Raw genomic sequence first — 26,099 nt, 5'->3', positions numbered from 1 at the left:
ATGAAAAATCATAGATTAGGTCCCTTGAGATAGATGTTGTTTTAGGGACGTAAAGTGAGGATAACGGGAATGGGTAATCGGGTTATTGTTGATTGGTGAATTAAATATAATTATTTATTATGGGACGAAAACCCTATATCCTCACCAGGCTCCCAAGCCTGACCCACTCAGTTTATTTGTATTATAGGTAGTGGCGCAAGGGCATAAGATGGATGAATCATCAAGTTGTTTTGATTATAAGCCTGTACTTGTATATAACTGTTGTATGGCTTGTAATTTGTCGTTTATGCTTATTGGTCTGTATCGGAACATGACATCCCGAGTTTTGATATTTAATGAAAATAATTTCTTGATGAAATGCTTTGGTAAATATTATTTTATCATATTCTGTTTTTGGGAACAAATTCCGCAACTCTTTTAAATCAATGGATTTACTCTGAAATTATTTTAAAAGCATAAATAAAACTGGTCTTTTCTGGCCGTGATCCTGGGGATGTCACACAAAAGAGCCAAAACAAAACTGGTTTGAAAGATCCGATGAAACTTTTTCATATAATATGAACTTCAATGTCATATGTTTAAGTTTTATAGCATAGAGTTAGAAGACTTTTATAAAAGAAAATGTTTCTAAGTTTTTCGAAAACGTGTCAAAATGGTAAGTAAGGTTTAAAATGGTTTATATGCCCTTAAAAGCACATCTATCCATTGAAATGGATTTGAAATGAAATTAAAATAGCAAGCTTAAAACCAATATTGGTTAAATTGAGTTTTGAAGAAAAGTGTTAAGTTAAAGCAAGTTGTCAAAATATTTTTAGTGAGAATATGGCTTACATTGTTAGGAAAGGTGTAGTAAGTTGTATGAAGTGGTTATAAAATATTTTATCGATGATACGTAAAACCGATGAAGAGAAATAACTGTTCGATGGAAGATTAAGAAGTAAGGAATAAGTATGTTAGTGTAGCTGATCGTACCTAAATACTAAGGAGAGTACAAGACGAGTCTAAGGCGAGTACCGGTGTCTTTTCCCCAAAATAAAGGACAAGAAAAATTGTTTGTAAAACGTTTTATGGTGTCAATGTAGTTTACGACCTTTTATAGAGTTCAAAGGGACATCATATGTTAAGTTTTAAGCTCAAGGTGGAAACAACCTAGAGCTAAATCGTAGCATAGTAATAAGGTCTCATGTATGGGTTAAACTTTCGTGTCTCCTCGTGAGTCTAATCCGGAATGCCCCGCCAATGGTATCCAAGTGATTACTAGTGGCGACTCATCTACCTCCTAACGCGATGCTCCAGTGGTCTCCCGTGTTGGTATCGAAATGCTTTCCTAGTTGTAACTCTAGTACGAAAACGATGAAAAGGTATTGAGGAATAACTGGTATAGGCTTCGACTTAAGATTATTATTAGGGTATATCTAGCTACTAATCTTATGTCACACCCCCAAACCGAATTGGCGGAAACATTCGGGGGCGTAGGACGTCATGTCAAGTATCACAACACATGCAATATAGTAAGCAAAGTACAACAACCATTTCATTAATAATGTATAAGTTTTACATGAGTTCAAACAATAAATGATGAACATCAAAAGTAGATATAGCCGGAGATAAGGATGCAGCTCGGTACTAGGCTGTCTTCGCAAAAGCTCCTGGAGTGTACCTGTCTATTGGATTTCCTGAGAATACAAGTTATTTTGAAAGAGAGGATCAGCATTTTAATGTTGGTGAGTTCATAAGTATTTAGTTATGGTTGCATAGTTTTAACAAAATGACTGAGTTTACTCTAGAAAGTCCTATACTTCCTGCTTTACAGTGGAAAGTAGTTTTACTCCATAAAACTGTTTCTGATTAAGTGTCATTGTACTTATAACCTATTTACACATAATTTTAACTTTACATAAAATTATGGGGTGAATAATCCCCGGTTTAGTTCTTAAAGTAGTTTTAATTCCCCATAACCGTTCCTTTTGTTTGTAGTTTTAATTCCCCATAAAACCGTTCCTTTTGTTTGTAGTTTTAATTCCCCATAAAACCGTTCCTTTTGTTTGTAGTTTTAATTCCCCATAAAACCTTTCCTTTTGTTTGGAAAATGAATGATGCAATAGTATTTATTAAGCACGCCCTACTGGGGCAAACACTGCTATTAAGATTATTAATGTGGGTTACTGCGAGATGAGTTTATTAAACCTTAAAATTTACACTACTGGTGTAAAGACAACCCTATAACTATGTTTGTTAATTAGGGTTAAAATGTGATAAAGGTTGTAACCATACTGATTGACGGATGTAAACACGACGACCTTTTGGCGTCGAAATGATGTGACATTTTTCATCCCTCTACCTTACCGGCTCGGACTGTAGCTAACAGTCGGGATGTGGGATGGTCTGTCCCGTATAGATCTATACACACAATGCCCGCTCTCCCTCCAGGAGACTCTGGTTACGAAACATTGTAAACAGTGTAATCTGTGCCATGAAGTAGTTTCTCATCTTTTCAGGTTATTTGTTTTAAGTAAAGATTGAATGTTATCATTTTCTTAATAAAGTGGTTTTTAAACCTGGTGTACTTATCTAGTAAAATAGGTATTTCACTTGCGTCATAAATTATATTTACCATAATTTATATGTTTTATTTGATTAACATGATAATTCATGAAAGTACCCCTTTGCTTTACTTGAAGCAAAGGTGACTATATTGGAACTGAGGTAACTTTTACGTTCCTATATGTACCATATATATAATCAAGAAGGAAACGACCTTCAGACAGATAACTTCACCCTAAATACACATCCAAACAAGGAAAAGGAAGTAAGGCTATTTATCAGTCCTACGTCCTTTAAGTCTTATTTAAATATTATATACATATGTAAACATGATTTCAGACTGTTATTAGGTTAATGTGCATATATGTATCTAACATGTATAACTATGGTTTAACTGACAGACGGATGATTGATCCTACCCTAAGCCCACAACCAAACAAGGAATAGGAGTTACGGCAATTAGCAATGATCCTAAGTCTGCTAAAGCTTATTTATACATAGATGCATATATGAGCATGATTTGATAATCTAAGGTTTTGAGAAGTTTAAAGGACAATTCAAAGTTATTTCTAAACATTTTAAAAGTTTTAACGTGACTCTAAAAGAGTTTATGACTTGAGGTCATTTGAAAGTATTTGGAAATCTACTAATATTATCACAATCTTTAGAACATAAGTAAAGTCTTTTTGATGTGATTTATATTTCAAATAGATTTTTATAACACAATTAGATTGTGTTCAACGTGTATTCCCCCCCCCCCTTAAAATCATTTAAAAACGTATATTATAGGGGTATGAACTCACCTTTGGTGGATGTTTTGGTTGGGGACCTGAATAAGAGTGTGATACTCACAAATGAAGTTCCGAAGCACAAACGGATCCTAATCATCATATAATGATACATATAAGGATATAATTAGTGTATAATACAACTAATCATGAAAGGTAACACCCTACGGGACTAGGAAACACTTGGGACAAGTGTTACAATCACATATGATTGTATAAGGGGAGTGTAAGTCCACACTAAGGTGTGTGCGGCCAGGTGTGCGGCCCAAATGAGTGTACAGCCGTACACTCATGAAAACATGCAAAAGTGGTGATTTAGGGTCATAACTAGTATCCCTAAGAGTTTGTGATTCCATTATCGAAGCATATCATGAGTTTTAAGGTTTAAACATGCAACAAACTAGGGTGTGCCGCCACAAGGGATGTGTGCGGCCGTACACCCTTGATGATCTTGTCAAAAGGTTGATTTTTATGATGAACATCAAGAGTTTCCAGTATAAACAAGCTATGGAAGGAATACTCACGTTTTAGGAGCTTGAGAGAGTGTTTAGAGCCCAAAACTTAGTGCGTGTTCTTGGTGTTTGACGAGCGGTCGTTGTCGCGTCAAAAATAAACCTTATTTCCACTAATCTAACGAGTGGTAAGTAAGGGTCGGATCCAGAGGAGCTTATGGTTAATAGTTTAGTTACTGTTTTGATTTAACGATAAAGAAATAATGATTAATTTGAGATTTATAAATATGATGACAAACAAAAAATATATGATCTTAATTCAATTAAAAAAAATGATCGCTTCCGGTTTCAGAATTAATAATTATATGAATTAGAAATGAGTGTTATTAATTTTTTTCATAGTCGATTCAATTAAAGTCTAAGTCCAAAATAGAAAATAAGTGTAACCGCACCCTCCGTCCTACACACCGCTATTGGATGATTTGGCACGGTGGGGAGATCACTTAAAATTATTTTAAACTTGGAATAATTAATTGATAAATGAATAAAATAAGTGTAACGATTTTATAATGTTAAAAACATAAACAAAATCCACAAATAATATTCAACAAATTCAAATGTTCACACCCAAAAATAATACAATAAGTAAGAATTAAAACCTACTCCCGGTTGCGATCACGAGAGGATTTAGCCGCGCATTGTAGACTTATACAAACTCATATTTGTATTCTTGAATTCTTGATGTCTTGATCTTGAATCTTGAAAAGTCTTGAATCTTTGATGGCTTGAATTCTTGGAAAAAGAAAAGAATTTGGAAGACTAAAATGCTTCCAAAAAAATATAGAAATTTCCTAAAGAAGGTGGTGGTATGAAAGTAGGTTGGTATAAGAGGTATAAGAGGGTGTGTAAGAATGTAAGAGGTGTCTTAGAGGTAAGAGGTGTGTTTGAAATGGTGATTTTGAGGTGGTATTTATAGTGAATTTTTGGAAAATTAAATATCAAAAAGAATGAAATAAAGCTAGGAATATTAAGCTTTTAGATTGGACCTAAGATCCAATCTAAATCTTATGAAAAAGAATTAAAAAGAATTAAAAAGATGGAATTATTTGGTTTTTGTTGGAAAGAATTTGAGTTTAAAACAGGAAAAGTGGTGAAAAAGTGGTTAAAATTGGTTGGAAAGTGTTTAAAAGATAGGAAAACCCGTAGGTTCAGCACATGGCACAAGCACTTGGAGCTGGCATCAAAACGGCGTCGTTTAGGCCTATTTTCGCGGGTCCAGATCGGGTCCGAGTTGGGTCGAGACGCGGATCTTCTGTGAGTAGAAACGGGGCGGCAACGGGGCGGGTCGGAGCCGGATCAAAGCGGATATGGATCGGACGACGTCATCGATGACGTCACGTGCGGATAAAAGCGCGGATCCAACCCGGGTCGGAGCCGGGTTTCACTGTGAGAGCATCTGGATTGCGGGGCGGTCTCCGGATCGGGCTCGGATCTTCGGATCTGGGTCGCGAGCTTTTGGGCTTCTGGGTTTGGGCTCCGGGTTTGGGCTCATTCCGAAATTTTTCCTTTTATAATTTTTTTTTCTTTTTGTGAATTAAATTAAATTAAATTAATTTAATTAATATAAATTTTTTAGAAATTAAATAATTAATTCCCAATAATCTATTTTAATTAAACCTCATTAATTAATTTAAATTCTTTTTATTTTTATTTTTAAAAAAACATGATTTTTATATATTATTTTTATTTTGATTTTATTAAAAATACATTTAATTAAATTAAATTATTTAGAAAATAATAAAATTATTATTTCCTAAATAAATCATTTTAATTAAATTATAATTATTTTAAAAATACAATTTTTCATTTTTTTATTTTGTTTTCTCGTCTTTCCAAACCCGAACATCTTCAATTCTTTTGTTTTCAATCTTGATTTCTCTTCGTGTAATTCCTTGAACTTCTTTTTGCATCTTTTTGTACCATTTTCATCATATTTACCACCTACAAACATAATTCAAATACATGTCAAAGTAGCACCATTCTTAGATAAAATCGGTTATTTTACATAAATTATAGTATATTAAGCGTGATGTAAAATATACCGATCAGTGTTCTTGGTGAAACTTGAAGATCTAAACAAAATAGATAGTTTCATGGATGAATGGATGGATCTACACTAGTTTAGGTAATGTACCAACACATCAAGGAAGAACACTTACATTTTTTTGAAGGATTTAGGTAAGAACCTTGATGATAGTTGAGAGAGAATCCGAATTCTAGGCTTGAAAGTGTGAAAAGTGATTAAAAATGATTAAGGATCATATATATAGGAGGGAGTGGGTGTACGGCCGCACACTCCTCATGAAGGAGTGTTTGGCCATTTTAAAGGGTGATGAACTTAAGAAACTCATCCCTAGACCCAAACCTTGAATGTACTGAGCTTTGAACCCTTAAAGAGACTCTAAACAAGGCAAAAAGATAGCAGAAACGAGTCTGACACACGGTTGAATTGAATGGCTGAACAAGATAGAAATTTCGGGTTGTCACATCTTACATCTAAAGTCAATAGCTACCGAGGAATACCCATTCTCAATACTAATTGCATTGCTCCTAGAGTGGCTAGTGATATAACCTAAGTGGTTAACCTAGCACTTGATAAGGAATAAGAATATTTCTAAATAAAGGCATTGTTATAAAAGTGCACTTAGTTTCTAAGTGTATCTAGATGAATGACTATAATATCCAATGCCCATACGCACACCGAAAAAATTTGTTTTTCAAAAGTTTAAGTTGAAAATTGTTTTGAACATAATTCTACTATAACCGTTTCCAGCCTCGCATTAATTTTCTTTAATTAAGCATAGTTGGCTAGGCTATAGTTAATTAGAGTCCAATAATGCGTACTCGAATTAGTTATGCCAGTAGTATGTTCAGTATTAAAAACGTTTTGAAATTTTTGGCTATAGTTGTGGTTCTCCAAAGGAAAACCGGTATTCTCTATAACCTTCGGCGCTGATATCATTTCTATCACACCCCGCTAAAGCGGAAACACGAGGTGTGGCAGTATAACGGGTTTCATAGAAAAAGTTAAAAGACAACACCAACCATAGTATTAAAAATCATTACAAATTTACAATGGGTTTGAACAAGTTTGAAAAGAAATTACAATGTAAATTGAAATACAACACATGCGAATGCTCCTAAAAGTGATGTGTCTCTACGTGCCTCTTACTAGATGATTCCTGAAAAAGCATGTAAAACGAGCGTCAACTATAAAAATAGTTGGTGAGTACTCACAGAGTAAAATAATAATATTGATTTCATGAATCGAAATCAAGTTTTGGTAAAAGTTTCCATAAATGAAAATATATTGTTAAAATGAGTAAATAAGTTTGCATAAACAAAGTTGTTTGTCATCATGACAGATAAAGTATGTTGCCCAAATGAGATGCAACGTTCATATTCTCATGGGAAATAAAGTTCGTTACTCAAACGAGTAAACAAGTTTCATTGCTAAAATGAGCAATCAAGTTCGTTGCTACAAGGAGCAAACAATTTCATTGCTAAAACATGTATATGTGTTTCTAGTAATAAAAGTTCATTGTTGTAATGAGAAACAAAGTTCACTGCTATAATGAGAAACAAAGTTCATTGCTATAATTAATAAACAAGTTTATTGCCATAATAACTAACAAGTTTGTATGTATATGAGCAAACAATGAGTTCACAACCAAGCCTATGACTGATGCCCTATCAAGATCTATGCTTATCATTCCATAGATTATATGGTATCATGCACTCAAGCAATCGAGCGAGTGAGGAGTTGTCAATTCCTAATAGCGCTATCCATAATTACCATTGGCTCAAAGAGTTAATGGTTGGAGTAAAGTATAAGGGAAGGGTCTTAAGACGATAAGGCCTCATGTTTCGTGTTGCATAGACATACATAGCAAAATATAACAATCAAGTTTGATACAAATCAATTTAGATACAACGAACAATAAATAGTTTTTCAGACATGCTTTTCCACCCCAAAACATAAAAACCGAAAATAGGGGGAGTCGTGAATACTCACTATCCATTGATATGATGCAAATGGTGCCTTGAAATACGCTCCACTCGTACCACTATCATTTTCCTACAACGATGTTACACACTAATGAGTCTCTAATTGAAATCTAATACTAGTATATTTACTACTACAATTGAATTATGCCAATAATGTGTCAAAATTTAATATTGTTAAGTTACAAACATTTTTCTGAAATGGTGAAATTTTATAACTCATGTGATTAAGATAATTTTGGATATTATTTTCCATATTTTTGTAATATTAATTGAGGGTATTTCAGTACATTTAAAGGTATTTTAAAGTCCTAAAATCCAAAAATATCATCAAACAGTTTCCAAAATTCATCAAATTTTACATTTTTGTTCCAAATCCAGTAGAGGTCTTCCATAAATTTTCCCTTAAATTTTGTATGTGATCAACTATTTTTCCAAATTTTTAAGCCTTCATATCAATATAAATTCGTGAAAAATAGTATCCAGATAACAGAAATTCCCAAACTTTTTGTATTACTGCCATTAAACACACTTAAGCTGGGAAAAATATAAAAATGGGTTTCTAAACAGTTTAACCTGATTTTACGATTTTTGTGCATTTATTCCAACAAAAATGGAGATAAATAGAAAATTGTTTCCAAAATTGCCCAAACTTTTCTTAACACTATTATTATACATATAGAAACTGTGAAAAATATAAAATATATTTTTTGTTGGGGTACAAAGTTATCCATGTATGACTTTGTAAATGGTTTGACTTTTGTAGACCCACTTGCATGTGGTGCTTTAGCCTTGTGACATGAGAGATAGAGAGTGAGAGAGAGACATGTAAACACCTCTATATAAGGTGGGTTTATTCCACTTATGGAGGTGTGCTTGAGAGATGTAAAATTGAGTGTGTAAGTGTGTGTTATTTATGTAGATTTAGATCTAGATCCCTTTTTGTAACACCATATATAATCGAATGTATCTCTTAAACACCGAAATCACCATGTTCATTGTGTGTACTTTAATTCCGCAAGCTAAACCAATGTTCATAATTCTATTCAATTGGTATCAAAGCGGGTCTTCGAAGATCAACATGATTTTTTGAAGAAACGATTCTTGTTTGGCTAAATTTGTCACAATTGGAGCATTTATGGTGAGTCTCTATCTATGATCTCTCTTAATCTCATTAATTTGTGCGTTGTGTTCTTGAATTTTTTGATCATTTTGACTCATTGGATCAAATTTTTTTTGAAAAAACCCACTTGTTATGATCCAATAATTTTTTCTATTGATCAAGCCCAATCCAATCATATTTGTTGTTCGATATGATTCTCAAATTTCAATTGCTCATTTGAATCCAAATTTTAATTCTGAATGAGTTAAATCAAATATTTGATACTATTCCTTGGATCCTTTGATTATGAAGATATTAATTCAAACTTTCGAATCAAACAAAATAAGCCCATGGGGGTCATATTAATGTTATTTTTTAAAATAAAAATACAAAATGTCACTTCAGATCATCTGACATTTAAATCGACATTGATTTCATAATAAATTAATGATCACAATACAATACAATGAGTGAGAAAACAAACGAACAAAAACTTTTTTGTATAATAAAGTTCATTCTTTTGAATACGGGTAACTTTTTTGTTTGATAAAGTTCATTCATATGACATTTAAATCGGCATCGATTATAATAAATTATTGATTACTGGTAATTACCCATAGTATTATATTATTATGAACAGGTTAAATTTATTGGTTAAATGTGTACGAAAAAACATAGTTATCTAAATGGGGCCAAAAGCCAAAGTTCGTTACCCGGATAACTATTATGTACTGTAATGTCCCAATTTTCAAACCACTTTTTTTTTAAAATAAGATAATGAATCAAACATCCTTTCAAAACATAAGTAAAAACACCATTGTTCATCAAACATAAGATCTAGTATCCAAAAATTAAAGTAAAACAACGGAAGTCAAAATAATAATTTATTGTTGATGCATGTGTACAGTCACGTTGCGTCCTTCTCACTACCAGAAGCACAACTTGAAAAACATTTAATTTTAGTGAGTAAGCACAAAGCTTAATGAGTTCCCCAATATATCATATAATACAATCCATACACAATACATACATACAAGGCTCTTGCCAACACCTCAGTAGGCATGTATGCACCAAGCCCTTATCCTAACTTAACCCATTAGACTTTTAGCTAGTTCATAGTCAACACTTCAGTGGACCTGTAGGCACAAAGCCCCCATCGCAACCACATGAGACTAACAACCAACTTCCCCTAGGCTCCACCACATACAACAACATGAGACTAACCTCCCTAACCACACAATGATACCCTAATAGTACTTAACAACCTACCATACTGGACATGAAATCCCACTCATAGTATAGTGAGAAAACTCACCCGAATATAAAGAGCTAAGAATAACACACTTACACATATACTCGAAATAATCAGCTACACGAACCACCTAAATCAAGAGGGCACAAGTAGGTTAGGGTTATGATATGATGGTGGAGGTTGATAATAAGAGATAACCTTAAATGTTAGAGTGTTTATATAGGGCCCAAGGCCCGAGATCTAGGGTTTTATACACACAGCGGCGTCGCGTCGCGGCCCATCTCTTGGCCGTGTCACTACTTACCAACGTGGCTTGCGTCGCGCCATGTAGGACTTGCTCCGCGAATTACCAAAACCCCCATTTCTCATACATTATACAAATCCACATGATAAATAACTCATACCTAGAAAGTAGGTGTTACATGGATTGTATGCACTTTGATGGGTATGTGTACTATTTTTTTGTATTTACATTATTAGTATGTTTATGTGGGTGATGATGTTATCTTCTTTAATATGGCCTAAATACCATGACATCATTGTTTGTGAACACCACATGACAGCACAACGTGATAACATCACATAACTACACTACTCGACGACATTGTCTGATAGTACAACCTAGCCCCTTCTAGCTGAGCCTGGATTGGGCTGGTCAGACACAACATTGCTTCTGAGTAACTGGGCCTGGACAACATAAATACAAAAAATAAAATACATATGCATCAAAGGCACTCACATTATATAATAGTTCTTTGGGTAATGAACTTTGGTTTTTGTCTATATGTGGGTAACCATGTTTTTTTCATACACGTTTAATCAATAAACTTATTTTGACATTTTTCATACTAGGATAATATAACCGATAATTACCAGTAACATTTCCTTATTTTTGAACAGATCAAACAAATTTACTATTCAAACATGGTTACCTAAACGTAAACAAAAACAAAATTCGTTACTCTCTTAGATTATTAACTCTCTTTTTTTATGAATTAATGTTGTTAGATTATATATATATATATATATATATATATATATATATATATATATATATATATATATATATATATATTCATATTATATAACTCTTACAATAAATAAAGTACTGCGAACAGTTTCACTTGTTTTCTTAAATTGAATAAAATCATTTTTGAAAAATTTGAACGACATTTTCAAACCAAAATCAAGTGAAGCGGACCAGTAGTTTATTGTGTTTAACATGATTTCTATAAGGATGAGAGCTGATGTATGCAGTTGAAGCGTATACTCATGTAACATCCTGTTCCGAATCGACTCCCAGTCTGAGACTGTGGCCCAAAGATCAGTCATCATAAGGATTGGGGCTTTCGAAAAGGTGAGATCTAGGTCCATTTGGGTGCGAGTGATGTACTAGAAGTGATCCGGGTGTTCGGTTTGTGTTTTGGAGCCTAGGGGCATTTCTGTAAAGTGTTAGCTCGGGCTTTTGTGAAAAATGGATTTTTGTTCGGAAGGTTTTAAGAAAGGTATGAGTTGATAGAATTTTAGGGCTTCTCGTTACCTTTTCCGTGGATATAAGGATCGTCGGAATCGGGTTTATAACGAAGAAGTTATGGCCTTCTGAAGTTTCGTGGTTTTCAGGCTTAGCCGAGTACACGGGGCGTACCTTGGAGTACACTGGGCGTATTGACCAGGATGGTCGCGAAGGTTCTTCGGAGTACGCTGGGCGTACCAAAATTACACTGGGTGTACGCCAGTCAGATCAGAACCCTATTTTAGGGTCTTGAACCCTATTTAAGCTCCTTATCTCACAACCTAACCTCAATATCTTCAGCCTCCACCCCTCTAAACCCTAGAAATCGACTCTTAGCACCTATTTGAGTGATTGTAGAGCTTCAAAGTGATTTTTGGTGTGTTTTGCTGCTAGAGGGGGAAGAAGGAACTTCTTGAAGAGTCATTGTTTGACTTGGAGCTTTTGGATCCAAGCTTTGTGCACCTAGATCTATCTTCTGGAGGTATAAATTCTCAACCTTGACAACTTTTTCATGTAGATCTAGCTAAGTGGTACATTGTTATGGTTTTGGTCCCTTTGAGGTGATTCTTGTGAGTAGAAGTTACTCCAAGACCTTTGAGTCTCTTATTTGGTCCTTATTGAGGTTATGGAGTCATAAAGTTTGGACCTTGAGGGGTATAAACCTTTCATGCATGATTTAGTAGTCATTTGATGAAGTTTGGGACTTAAGGTTTAGATTTAGGCCCCATTGAGTAATACTAAGTCATAAAGTTGGAAACTTTATGACTTAAGAAGTCCCTTGGAATCAGATCTGGAAGTTTGGGTTGAGGTCTTAAGGTATTAAGAAGTTTTAAGACATTTTGGGAGTGATTTTGACCTTTTGGAATTCATCTTTGGTGTTTGGGGTTCATTAAGCCATGCAAAGGCTTAAAGCATTCGACTTTATGGATCAAGTCACTTATATTTAGCCATTTTGAGGTTTTGGACGTCTTGGCTTAATGGATTAAGAGCTAGGATGGGGAGTTGGTCAACAGGAGGAGTACGTTGGGCGTACAAGCCTGTACGTGCAGCGTACAAGCTAAGTACGCATCGCGTACTCAACAGAATGGGATTTTGGTTTTGGGCTTCGGTTTGGGCCATCTTCTGGGCTTTGTTGTTTGGGCGCTGATGGGCCATCAGGTTTTGGGTTGATATTTTATTTGTGGAGGCCCACTATGGTCTTGGGCCCAATTTGGAAAATTGGGCCATGGATTGGGCCACAAGTGTTTTTTTTTAGCATTTTGGGCTTAAGTGTTTGGATTATTATTGGGCCTTAGTTTTGGAATCATACTGGGTCGGGGGTACAATGGTCATTTTACCCAAGTATGGATTATGGATCATGGTATCGAACCCAATTACTAATTGGATTGTATTTTGGTATTGATAGCTCAGGAAATGGCCAGGGCAGCTGATAGCTTCATTTTATTTACTTCTTTTTATAGTTTATTTTAGCACATTTCATTCGCATTTTAGTTAATTTCCATGCATTTTTTCCTTTTTGTTATTTTATGACCATTTCGGGTACTTTCTAGTTTCTTGAGCATTATTGCAGTTTTTTTGGAAACTAGCGGAGCGGGATCTTTTGGGAAGCAATTGGACTTAGAGGGCATTGAGGATTTTGGGCTTGATGGCTATGGAGGTGATGCATGGAATGGGCTTGTCAACTACTTAAAGGCTTGGAAGAATTAAACTTTAAATTTGCATGGTGTGGGAGAATTTTCGAGTGCGTGAAGATTGATGATCGGGCGTTTGCGGAAGCTATGAATGATTTGGAGAAGGGAAATTGGGCTCAAAGTGAAGAAATCTTGAAGAAAAATGGGCTAGAAGCTGATTAGACTCGAACTGGGCCAATGGAATAGCTGTGGGGGCCCAAGACTTGAAGAAACCCAAAAACCCGTCACACTCACGCGGCCCGCGTGGATTCCTGCAGGGGCATTTTCGGGATTTTGCTGGGAGCTCTATTTATGGAAGTTTGGTGGGTAGCTTTTGGGCAACTTTTTGAATCCGGGAATGAGCCTTATTTGATAAAGTTTTGGAGCATTTTTGAGGGGGACTCTAAAAAGAAAACCTCTCATTTTTACTCTTAAGAACATTGGAGAAGAAGATGAAGATTTGAAGATTGGTGTTATTTTCTTTCCATCTTGCAACTAGAACAATGTTTGGTATCTCTAAACTAACTTGTATTTCTCTTATTTTGGCCATGATTGGCTAGATTTTCATTTGGTTGACGTGGATGTAATTGCTTGAATGTTTTGGTTATTTTGAAGAACTCCATGAACTTGTGTTGAATATCTATGATTATATTTTCTATGAAAACTTCCCTCATGTTTATATATCTCTAGTCATGAATATTGATATGTGAATGTTACTTTTGTTGGTTAAATTCTTGGCTAAGTAATGGGTCTTCAATTTAACAAGCAACAATTAGTTTAAATGTTTGTTTTCATTTCATTTAGACTAAGAAAATATTTTCTCCATAGTAGTAATGAAAGCAATAGATTACTCTTTGGATTTGGTGACTCTTAAAACCTAATGCTAATTAATTTTCACAAAATTACATGCTTCATTAGTTTTGTGACTTTGATTTAGAAAATGTGCTATGAGCTTCTCTAGTCATTTTAATACAAAAGATGAGTTGAGGCAAGTTATGCTTATAAATTGCTGTAGCCAAGTTAGATCATAAACACAAGTATTGTACCTTGGTATTCTCATGATTATTTAACCAAAAGTTCAAGTAATGAAAGTCCAAAGTCAACCATCTTTCTCTCATTGATTTTATATCAAACTTTGTTTTTGTTGATTTGTGATTTTAAATCTTAGTGCAATTCTAGTTTTCTTTTAAATATCTCAAAATATCAAAATCCCCCAATTTTATTTTTATTTTAGTTTTACAAGTGTTTGTGCAACAAGATTATCATAGAGTTATAAAATTGAACCAATCTCCGTGGATTCGACCCCTTTACCACTATACACTATTTTAGTGTAAAAGATTTAGGGTTATTTATTTTGTTGGCCTCGACAACCACCAGCAGCAGCTAAGGAATTCATTCAGGAAGCTTCTACAGCCGAGGTGAGTCTCCTCACCATACCAATGGATCTAAGGCACCAAGGTCGGCCCATTAAGTTAGTTGTAGTGTATTGTAGATTCACTACTGATATGTCTGGTATTCATGTATATGTGGTATGCTATGTGGTATGTGGTATGCTGGTTGTCTTTGTGATACTTGCATGGAAGACCATGGGAGAGCCCATGGCACCTGGATGTAAGACCATGTGGAGAGCCCATGGCTTTCCTACTAAAGACCATGGGAGAGCCCATGACACTTAGGTCTAAGACCATGTGGGGAGCCCATGGCATCCTGGAGTAAGACCCTGGGGACGAGCCCACGACATCCCTATATGTTGTATGCATGGTTATATGATTAATATGGTTTATGTAGCTTTTATAGCTAATATGACAGGTGTTATGTGGTATATGTAGCTTTTATAGCTAATATGATATGTGTTATGTGGATTGTGTGGGGTATGCTCTGGGGAACTCACTAAGCTTCGTGCTTACAGGTTTGCTTATTGTTTCAGGTATCATCGATTTGGAAAAGAAAGGCTCGGATTGATCGCAGTGCACTCACCTATGATTCCTACAACAAATGATTTTGGGACGAACTCTAATAAATGTTTTAATTAACAATGTTTTGTAATGATTGAAATAAATTGTATCAATGTTTTGGCTATAATAAAAAATGAAATTTTTACCCTTGATTTTTGGGTCGTTACAACTCGCTACTACTATTAGGTCGTCTTGTCCCATACGGGTAGACATCATTTCTGTCTACCCGTCTAACCCAACTTTATTAATTTATATTTTTATGCTAATTTTGTTTTTTGTTGCTAAAAGTTAACTTTTTAATTTTATAATATGATTCGAGTTTTAATTTTCATTTGACAAATTTAGTTCAATTTTTTTACAAGTTTTCTGTAATTTTTTTCTTTGAGTTGTTTCCCTGTGGTTTGGAGTAATCTGCGCGTTTGGTCCCTAAGACTTTTTTTTAACTCGGAAGGTCCCTTAAATGCATTTTTCTTACGCGTTTGGTCTCTACCTAACATAAAATGACTATTTTACCCTTAATATATATATTTTTGATTTTTGACTATTTATTTATCATTTTTAATTAAAAAAAAGAAACAAAAGAAACCTCAATCCCCGTTTTATCCCCATCCACCATCTCATTTACGTTCTCGCATTCCTAAAACTCATCACTTCTCCGATGAATGTTGGTACTTTCCGGCGAGCGATCCCACCCCACCAACGACGATGTAAGTCTTCTTCCTCTCTTCATCGCTTCTCTCTTCTCCGTTCGATTTACAGAAAGGGGTGGTAACCGGCGATTGTGGTGGCTACAAGATGTAAACGGGAAGAAGGAATAAAAGAAAAGGGTAGATCGATCGATGCCTACTCAATCCCCTGCATCACTGCTAAACACCACAGCACCGCCGACAAGAGAAATCCCCGTTCATTTACCAACAACGACACATCAACACTGGAGCACAACAACCTTTGCAAAAATTCGTGAATTGGAGCAGCACCATCGTTGATGATGTGAAACGGAGCCACCACACCACCATCGTTGCATTCGCCTAATTATTCAAACACTATTCAGAAATCGGTGTGCTCCAGAAACCGTTGTCCATTTCATAAACCCCGTTTCGATTTCTTCACAGAAGATCAACTTAGGATGACTGGATTTTGATTTCTATTTCTTCACCTGATGTTTCTGAGGTTTAATTTGAGGTTCGTCGGAAGTAAATCTTCACCTGATGTTTCTAGATTTCTAATCACGAATTCATTTAGGCATAAACATCTGTATTTGATTTTTGGTAGGGGATTCACATGTGGGTTTAGAATCTGGGTTTGTTTTGTTAAGTTTCTTAAGGTTTTGAATATGAGGTTTAATTTCATATGTGTTTTTGATGTTTGATTTCACATGTGGTTTTGATTTCAGCTTTGAGGTTTGAGGTTTGATTTCAGATTTTTCATATATGCATTTTGGTTTTAGGTTTATGGTTTAATTTCAACTTTGAATATGATTTGGAGGCGATGATCGGTGGTGGTTGACGGTGGTGAACAATGGTGATTCATGGTGGCTGTTGAATAATTATGATTTTGGTGTGGTGGTTGGATCTTTGAACACATAACTTGTAGGTAGGATGTTGGGTTTAATTAATGGTGGGGATTTTTTTTTTAATTTAAAAACAATAAATAAATAAGAGAAAATCAAAAATATATAATAAGGGCAAAATAGTCTTTTTATGTCTGATAGGGACTACAGACGCAACAAAATAATGTTTGAGGGACCTTCCGAGTTAAAAAAAAAGTCTTAGGGACCAAACGCACAGATTACCCCAAACCACAGGGACCATTCGTGTAATTTACCCTTCTTAAATTAGTATTTAAAACTTCTTTTATATAATGTGCTTATAAAACCTATCCAATTTCATTTTTGTTCTTTTTGAATTAATATTTTTTTAAAGAAAATTTATTTTACAACTTATATATCTTTTCTAAAGCTCTGTTTTTGTCGAAATATTTATTTTTCAACTTTTTGCATCTTTATTTTATGCATGATATTTTTTTTCTTTAGATTTTTCTCTTTACACATCTTTGTTTTTATACATGATTTTTTAAAGATCTTTTGTTTTTATAAATTATATTTTTGTTATATAATTGTTTTTTATTTTTAATATATTTGTTTTCATGCATTATTATAAAAAAAATATAGATTTTTTACACATTCATCTTCACAATTCAAAATGCCTATGTACATAAATTTTCCACATCATTCTCGAGGTGTGCTTCTCCTGCTTAACAAATACCTTACAAGATTAAAGATCAATATAAACTTACAATCATTATAAAAAGAAATTATTTTATGTTTTTTAAGAATGTTTTCATATAAAATTAAGAGTAAATTAGAGAAATGGTCCCTGTGTTTTGGTTAGATTAGCAGTTTTGGTCTTTAAGTTTAAAAATTAATAGGTTGCATCCTTATGGTTTATGAATATTGCAGTTTTTGTACTTGTTTCATATAAAAAAACCAAATTACCCTTTTTTTTTCTTTTTCTGTTTCTTTTAACAATCTATTATTATTATTATTATTATTATTATTATTATTGTTGTTGTTGTTGTTGTTATTATTATTATATTAAAACCCCAATCGCACTTGTGTCTAATGAAGATCCAGCTTTTGAAACCCTATCTAGCCACTGCCATTGCCACCCCCTCTCTTGCCCCTCTTCTACTTTCTGTCATGACGAGAACCCTAACAGTCTCACAACCCTAACCGCACCACCAGCAAAGAGGTGAAGACAAGGACAATGCTAAGCCATCAATTTCTGATTTATCTCTTTCCTTCATTCCTCAGTCGTTATCGACATTTACCTGATAAGTTTTTCCAATGTTTTTTTCTATTTGACCTAATTCTCACATATTGAGACGGGTAACACAAAGACAAAGAATATTGTAATTTGGCGTCATTAAAAATGATGCATTTATATATTTATATGTTTGAAAGGATCCAGATGTATCAACATACCTGATGTCAAACAATAATTTGTAGCAAATGCTTTAAACTAAATTATCTCCCCTGCTTCTTAGTAGACCCTTTGGTGTTTACACTCTTATTATATCAAACTAATCACTTATTTTGATCAGAAAAACATTAATTCTAGAGTATTAGTTGCTGCAACAATACAAGTACATGAGATTTTTGCTCTTGCACACTGGAAAAAAAACATTTCTTGGAATGCTGCATAGTTATAGAATCGGTTCTTCTGTTTTGGTTGTGCTGTTCTGATTTTGAATAGGGAACAATTAGGTTTAAAATTGGTATGAATTTATTTGATTTTTAGGGATAAACGAATAGATACTCAAATGCTACAGTAAACATGCAAATAACTGGTGCTGTAAACATAGAAAAAAACCTTTTGGCCACAATTACTTTCTACTTCAAGTATGTGTATTCTTAAAAAATAAATAAGTAATAAAATAATTTCCCAAATACTAAAGTGTAATTTTTAAGTTAATAGATCAATACTTACAAAAGTCAAGGTCTTGCATAGCTTCTTCCACATAGAAAGATTTTATTCCGAGTCAGATGTAATATTCTTCAGATAAAGAACATTTGTAATTGTCTCTTTTATAACCCGTGTCTAATGAAGATCCAGCTTTTGAAACTCTAAGCTTTCGGTACTGTTCACCCGCCATTTTACCCATGTCCAAGAAGAAGGAGAGGAACGGAATCCTGAAACCACCGCCATCAGCGCCGGCAGAGTTCACAACAAAAATGGTGTCACCAATTCATACATTCTTTGCAAAAATTAATATGGCTATGATTTGTTCATCTTATCGTTTTCCTCAACGTTGCTTCCTTCTTATTGCTCTCTCCTCATAAATACTTCATGTAAGTTTGTTTAATTAGTTTAAAAGATAATTCAATTTGATTTTCATCTTGATTTTGTAATTAATTTTCTTTTTCTTTTTTAGGGTATTACGAATACTTGTGGTGCTTATGTTCATACCTATTGATGAGAACAGTAAATGGGGTATATATGTAGCCACGTATTGATTTTGCATGTTCGATGTAATACTTTTTAAAAAATTATCTAGATCTAAGAACATTCTTTGATAACTGGGACCTGGTTATTTTCTTAATGATAAATGATAGCTAAGATTGTATATAAAACGAAGAATGAAGAACTTATAAGTTTCTTAAACTAGAAGTGTGTGTTGATTAATCTTTTGTGTTCATAGCATTCTGTCAAGACGATAATTAATAGATAAAGTTGGTTTGTGAAGGTATTTTAGTATGTTTCTCTTTGTTCGGATTACTTAAATAAAAAGCTTTTGTATATGTTGCAGGTAACAAGCCCCTCGACTCAACTCACCCCAGAAACACAAAAATACAAAGTTTGGACAGAAAATGAAGAGAACGGTAAAATTGTCCAAATGCCGAAAATTTATGATTATTTGTGTCTATTTTGGTCCTGCTTGTGTTTGTGTTTGAAGGGGGGCCGAGATTTTCTTACATATCCTTCAAATCAGAGACCTTACATCTGATATGCCCACTTGGTATGGTTTTTTTTTTCGAAAAAGGGCAATGTACTTTTTATTTTGGGTTTCCAGTCACCTGGTATGATTTTTAGCATGAAAGGGCAATGTAATTTGATTTTTTTTTTGGTTTTTTATCACTTGATATGATTGTAGTCAAAGGGCAATGTACTTTAAGTTATTTTTATAAATTAATTTTAGTGTTCATAGTTTTAGGTTTGACAAAATACATCCAACATGTTGGCAATGTAATATAAACATGTTTATTTTTCAGGCAATCTATTTTATTCCGGTTAATATTTTTTAGATAGGGACAATGTATACATTTTTTAAAACATGGACCATTTTTGTTATTTTTTAAACACAAACCATGTATGTGTTCTTTTTACCATTTCTGTTAGTTTTTTAAACATGGACAATTTTTGTTAATTTCTTTAAACAGAGACCATTTTAGTTAATATAATGTATACAGATACCATTTATTCATTTTTCTAATACATGGACCATTTATGCTTCTTCTTTTTTAGTAGGGACTATTTCTATTTATTTTTTAAACACGGACCATTTATATGTTTTTTCACACATGAGTGGTTTCAATTAATTTTTTAAGTAATTATAATTTTTGTAAACATTCTTTTCGCGTTTTGTCACTTGTATGGCGTTTTTCCATAATATGGTAACATACTATGATTTTATTATTTGGTTTTCTGTTACTTGGTATGTTTTTTTTTTGTTGAAAGATCATTGTACTTGATATGGTATTTACACGAAATAACATCCTACTTTGGAAGCTTTTATGGAACACAACCAAAGGATTGTACAAAGAGCATCCAACTTATCTATACGTACATTTATCTTTGAACAAAAAAGTCAATGCCATTACAAGAAAAAAATTTAAAATTAATTATTTTTATGTTAAATTGTGGTTGTTGGTTTTCTTAAAAAAAGTATTATCCATATTCTATTTTGACACAAAAACTGAAATTTAATAGTTTAATGAAAATGAATAAAATGACTATAGGCTAAATCAGTCAAAAGAAAATAGTTTTTTGTTATTCAATGCAATCATTTACTTTTTTTATTGTCTTAACCGTTTTACAAAATTTTCTATTATGTTTGTTTCTTGTAACTGTTTTGTCGAATTATTTTATCTGTTTACAAAATTTCCTATATAGTTCACTTAAGTTTCTAATAAAAACTAACAACATTTAAAAATAATTTATTAATGTACGTTACATGTTTTATGTGTTTGTCATATGTTATTTCAAATATTACATGCTTTTGGATATCCTATTTGCCAAAAGGGACTATCTGACAAAAGGAACTACACCCGTACCTACTCAGCTACCCACACAACACACCCTATATATATATATATATATATATATATATATATATATATATATATATAGTAGGTTATAACCCGTGGGAACCACGGTTATAAAATAATTAAATTTTTATAGTAAAAGCTCATAGTTATTAATCAATTATTTCAAATGACATAGATAATAATAAAAACATACTTACATGTCATAAAATAAGAAACACTTATTTGTTCCAAGAATACCGAATATAAAATGTTCTTTTTACTAACTATTTTTCAACTACATGACATTCTCTACTCCTTCCGGGTTCGAAATCTTAAAAATAAGATGTTATAAATGATAATTTCCAGAAAGTAGAATGCTATAAAAGATGTTTTTTCTTTAAGTTTTCCACCCACCTTAGAAATTCTTAGAAAGAGACCATTTTACAAAGTAAAATGCTATAAAAAAATGTTTCTTTTATTTAATTTCCCGGTCCAACCGGTTCGACCGGCCGGTTCAAACCGATTTTTAAAACATTGGATATAACTGAACCACCCCATCACTAAAATCTTATCATGAAATTTCACTATTTTATTTTTTCTTCAACGTCATTATTAAATTATCACGGTAACTAATTTATTTTATTTATAGAAAATGATCCATGTTACAGTAAATATGAAGTAACTTCATAGAAATATTCACGTAATTAAGCTAAATTTATATAAATGGTCCATGTTTCACTAATTCCTACACCAAAAATCTTTCTAACTATTAAAAATATTTATTTTGGTATGTTTCCTTCCCCGTTGATCACTTAACATATTTGAAAATCCAAATATGGAACAAGGATGGATCTGCCTTCCTTGGAAGAGACTCAAAAAAACATCAGGGATACTCTCCATAACTTTCTACATCATATAAAAAATAAAAAGGTTTGAAATTAAAGAAATAAATATAGAATGTTATATTACATAGCTTAACAAAAATCTCCATTTCGGCTATTATGACCACCTATATCAATCTTGATTCCAAGAAATTTGATCAGAAAAAGAGCACCACCTATATCAATCTTGATTCCAAGAAATTTGACACCATTTTTCAACAAAAATTAACATTTTTCACATTCATACATAGTTAAATATACACACATTCATTTTGTTAAGGATAAAAGAACCAAAAAAAAAAGAAAATTTTGAATGCCATGCATGATGCATAGATACAAACACAAATACATACAGAGTCACATGTAACATACAAACACAATCAAACACATACATGTAGTCAGACACACAAACATAGATCATTCGAAGATATGCTATAATAAACAAAAGAATGAAAGTACCTTTCTGCTTTTGGAACACATCCTTTTGTACACCAGGTATCTTTTATCAATTCCTCTCCAATATTTTCTTTTCTCCACCATCCTATAACTATTGTTAAGAATTAGATGCACCATACATAAACATACATCTGGTTGAAGAAGGTAAGGTCTCCTTCGTTGGATATTCTGGATATGAACCCAAAAAAATTCATTAAGGAAAACAACATAACTATACAAAGATAGAAGATTATAATTAAATTAATTTAATTGAGTAGTTGGAGCCTATATATAAAGTGAGATGATTTCGTTTGTAGAAATCTCAGCAAGAGGACCCGTATAAGAGAAAATGTAATCAAGAACACCATGTAACTGTTATGCATTAACATTAATGTGTTGTCCACAGGCTGCATAAAGACACAAAGTTCATTATTATGGATATTGTTTAAGCCAGAAAAGGGAATGGCAGCATACAACACAGCATTTAATCTAACTTCTTTTATGTCTGATTAGTATAGATCTAACCATCACAACACAAAATAAAAAATGTGATTGTTGGAAGAACTATCCATATCTGACCTTTAGATCACAAACTCAGATTTGATGTTCACATTGAGTTGAGAAAAAACCCCAAACCAAAACCAAAATCTGACCATTATGCACTGAAACGAAATTAGAGAATCTAACTTTACAAAACAAAAACCAAAGATAACATACATGGGATCTAGAAGTTACCTTAAAGAATGTTGAAGATATGAAATCGGAGATAATAGATTTTTCATTCGATATGACGGTGAAGTAATGGAGGAACCTTTGTGAGAGATAGATGTGATGTGATGGAAGTTTTTCGTTCACAAACACACCACAAGACATGCACGCATATCACATCACACACCACAAGATATCAAATAAAATACCACATCAGATCACACAAAAACTTCAATTTTTCAACAAGTAGAAAAGAGAAAACAACATCTTCATGTCTAACCTTATTGTGGTGCGTGGAATCCCAAAGTCCGCTAGATATTTTTCAACCTTGTTTTTCCAAACCTGCAACCAACAATCACATATATAACTAAAAACGTTTTTAATCATATTCAGCAGATTGTGATTCACCCTAGATTAATTGAAACCCCACGAGTTTCTACTATAAATGTCAATTGAAATCGAAAGCTTTTACCTGAACTTTGCTTTCAAAATAGTCTAATTTTGTTAGCAATACTGCAATAATAAAATATTTAAGGGTTAAGACCATATTCCAGTATATAGATTAGAAATTTCTGAAAAAAGGCCTAAGTTCGAATATAGATTAGAAATTTATGAAAAATGGCCTAAGTTCGAATTACCAAAAAAAAAACAGGAAACAAAGATAGAGATATTTTATTTAGAAGACTCGAACAGTTGTCGCGATGATTCCCTCACGACAAATACTCAAAGCTTTTTTGTTATCTTCATAAAAGAATGAGTGAGTCGCTAAGAAAATCAAGAGTCTGATTTTGTTAATATCATAACTACAAAAAACTGTCTCAGACCAAAAGCCAAAGGAAAATAAATAAAATACCAAAAAGAGGCAAAAAGAGGAAGACAAAAATACGAACCAGGGCCATTAGATCTGAAGTAAACGCAGCTGTCAGAAATCAGAATCAAATTTCTATGTGTGCCATCTTCCTCATAAACTTATTCTTATCCAGCTTCTTTTTCCAGGTTTTAAATAGACTTCAACAAAACCACATCCAAAATCAAACAAATAGAAAACGCCCAATTAGGTTTATCCTGATTTGGAACTTGAATAAATCTTGAATTCGATGAGATAGAAAAAGGAGATGGGGAAGTGGAATCAAGATACCAACTCTAACATGAAACCAAAAACCCAAAAAGAAAAAGTCGCATGAGAAGATAAGCGAAAGAGAAACACATGGGGATTTTGAGAGGAGTTATCACAAGAATCTCTACGTTTCACGATGTGAACTACTCACCTATTTCATCTCTGATGCCTCTACATATAGTTGAAGCAGTTCAAAATCATCATTAGAAAACCCTTAACTTGAAGACGAAAACATAAACCTAGGAGCAAGCGAAGGAGAAACACATGGGGCTTTTGTCAACCATTTGCAGAAATAAGCATCACGTACTCCAAAAATCACAAACCCAAATGCAATTTTATTATTTCTCTGAAGAACAAAAAAAAAATTGCAGACCACAAGAAGTAAAATGAAGAAGATGAAGTTTGAAAAGTAACCTTCAATCGATGGACAGAGCACTTCAAGTTCATGCGACAAATCGAATCTACCTTCAAGAATTTGGTGATTAAGTTTGGATATGATTATGACTCCTGATTTCTTGCTATCGAATTCAAATTTTAACAATTAATGGAGAGTTTTAGCAATAAGTTGGGAGAGGATAACCTTCATAATGCTAATCAACTCAAATTTTCTTTGATCAATCCCTGATTTCTCGTTCTTATGGTTACAAAGCGTGTCTATTCGTTGATTTCTCATTTGCGTATAGCTATCTCTCTTCCAGGCTATCATGGTGTTGATATTACGTGAGTAGAATTCAAAAATCACACAAATGACTAAAAGCTGACACGTGGCAAATCGTTTCTCCAAGTGACATGTTGCAAAATAAGATTACTCTTTTATTAGATAGGGTATATATATATATATATATATATATATGGAAAAGTTTAATACAGAACCATTATTAATAAAGGAACCAAGCAACCAATCCAAAGCGTCGAAATTTAAAGCGATCAACGGCAAAAAGGAAGGGTTGTAGACTTTTATAATGGACGCACATGTAGCGGATTATAACAAAACTCACTTCCTTTTTTTCGTTTAAAATTATTTTTAGGCCAAGTTTTTTATCGGAAAAAAAACCGAATATACCGTTGTTCACGATTTTCCGTCCTCTTTCCATAGAGATCGATGATGATATATAAAAAACGAACTTTTTTTTTCGAAAAAAACCCACTTAATTTTCTTAGTTTTTTCAATATTTAAGTTTATTTTTATAAAAAAAACTAATTATACCAAAAATATTAATTTTTTGTACTCTATTAATAAACATCAACACCAATTAAAAAAAAAACTCGAACAGTGTAGATTCACACTGTAAATCTAAACTGTAAATATTTCAATTTTTAACATTCATAATGTGAAAAATCTCGAACAGTTCAAATTCACATTGTGAATCTGAGTTACTATTATGCACACTGTGAATCTGAGAAGGTTCACAAAAAAAAAAAAAAAAAAAAAAAAAAAACCTCGATCAGTGTAGATTCACACTGTGAATCTAAACTATAAATATTTCAAATTTTAACATTCACAATGTGAAAAAGCTCCGATCAGTTCAAATTCACACTGTGAATCTGACTTACTATTATGTTCACAATATGAATCTGAAGAGGTTCACAATGTGAATCTGAAGAGGTTCACAATGTGAATCTGAACATGTTCATAATATGAATCTGAATAGGTTCACAATGTGAATCTGAACTGAAATATCGTTTTTTTTAAAACATGAATATGAATATGAATATGAATCTATGTTTAAAAAGTATAAAAAATCTAAATTTTGATATATTTATTAATTTTTTTCTATGAAAAAATAGATCTTAACTTTTCAACAAAGAAA

General features: G+C 33.0%; 1 long non-coding RNA gene across 2 annotated transcripts; it reads right to left on the bottom strand.

The window, feature by feature from the left end:
• Window positions 1-18,922: 18,922 nt before the first annotated feature.
• Window positions 18,923-24,894, bottom strand: LOC145109705 (uncharacterized). Of its 2 annotated transcripts, none has more exons than XR_013709158.1 (7): window positions 24,440-24,894; window positions 24,062-24,179; window positions 23,644-23,684; window positions 23,452-23,513; window positions 23,199-23,274; window positions 22,488-23,111; window positions 18,923-19,032 (listed from the first exon to the last, which is right to left on the bottom strand). It is a non-coding gene; the product is annotated as an uncharacterized LOC145109705 (long non-coding RNA). The 2 variants fall into 2 exon arrangements; XR_013709157.1 differs by lacking the exon at window positions 18,923-19,032 and adding an exon at window positions 21,853-22,053 and having other exon boundaries at window positions 22,488-22,870; window positions 23,043-23,274.
• Window positions 24,895-26,099: the final 1,205 nt, after the last annotated feature.

Source organism: Lactuca virosa, chromosome 4, assembly GCF_052849685.1.
Source record: "Lactuca virosa cultivar CGN04683 chromosome 4, Lactuca_virosa_CGN04683_v6, whole genome shotgun sequence".
Taxonomy (NCBI): domain Eukaryota; kingdom Viridiplantae; phylum Streptophyta; class Magnoliopsida; order Asterales; family Asteraceae; genus Lactuca; species Lactuca virosa.
The sequence above is the reverse complement of the archived record's forward strand: the minus strand, read 5'-3'. Positions and strand labels throughout refer to the sequence as shown.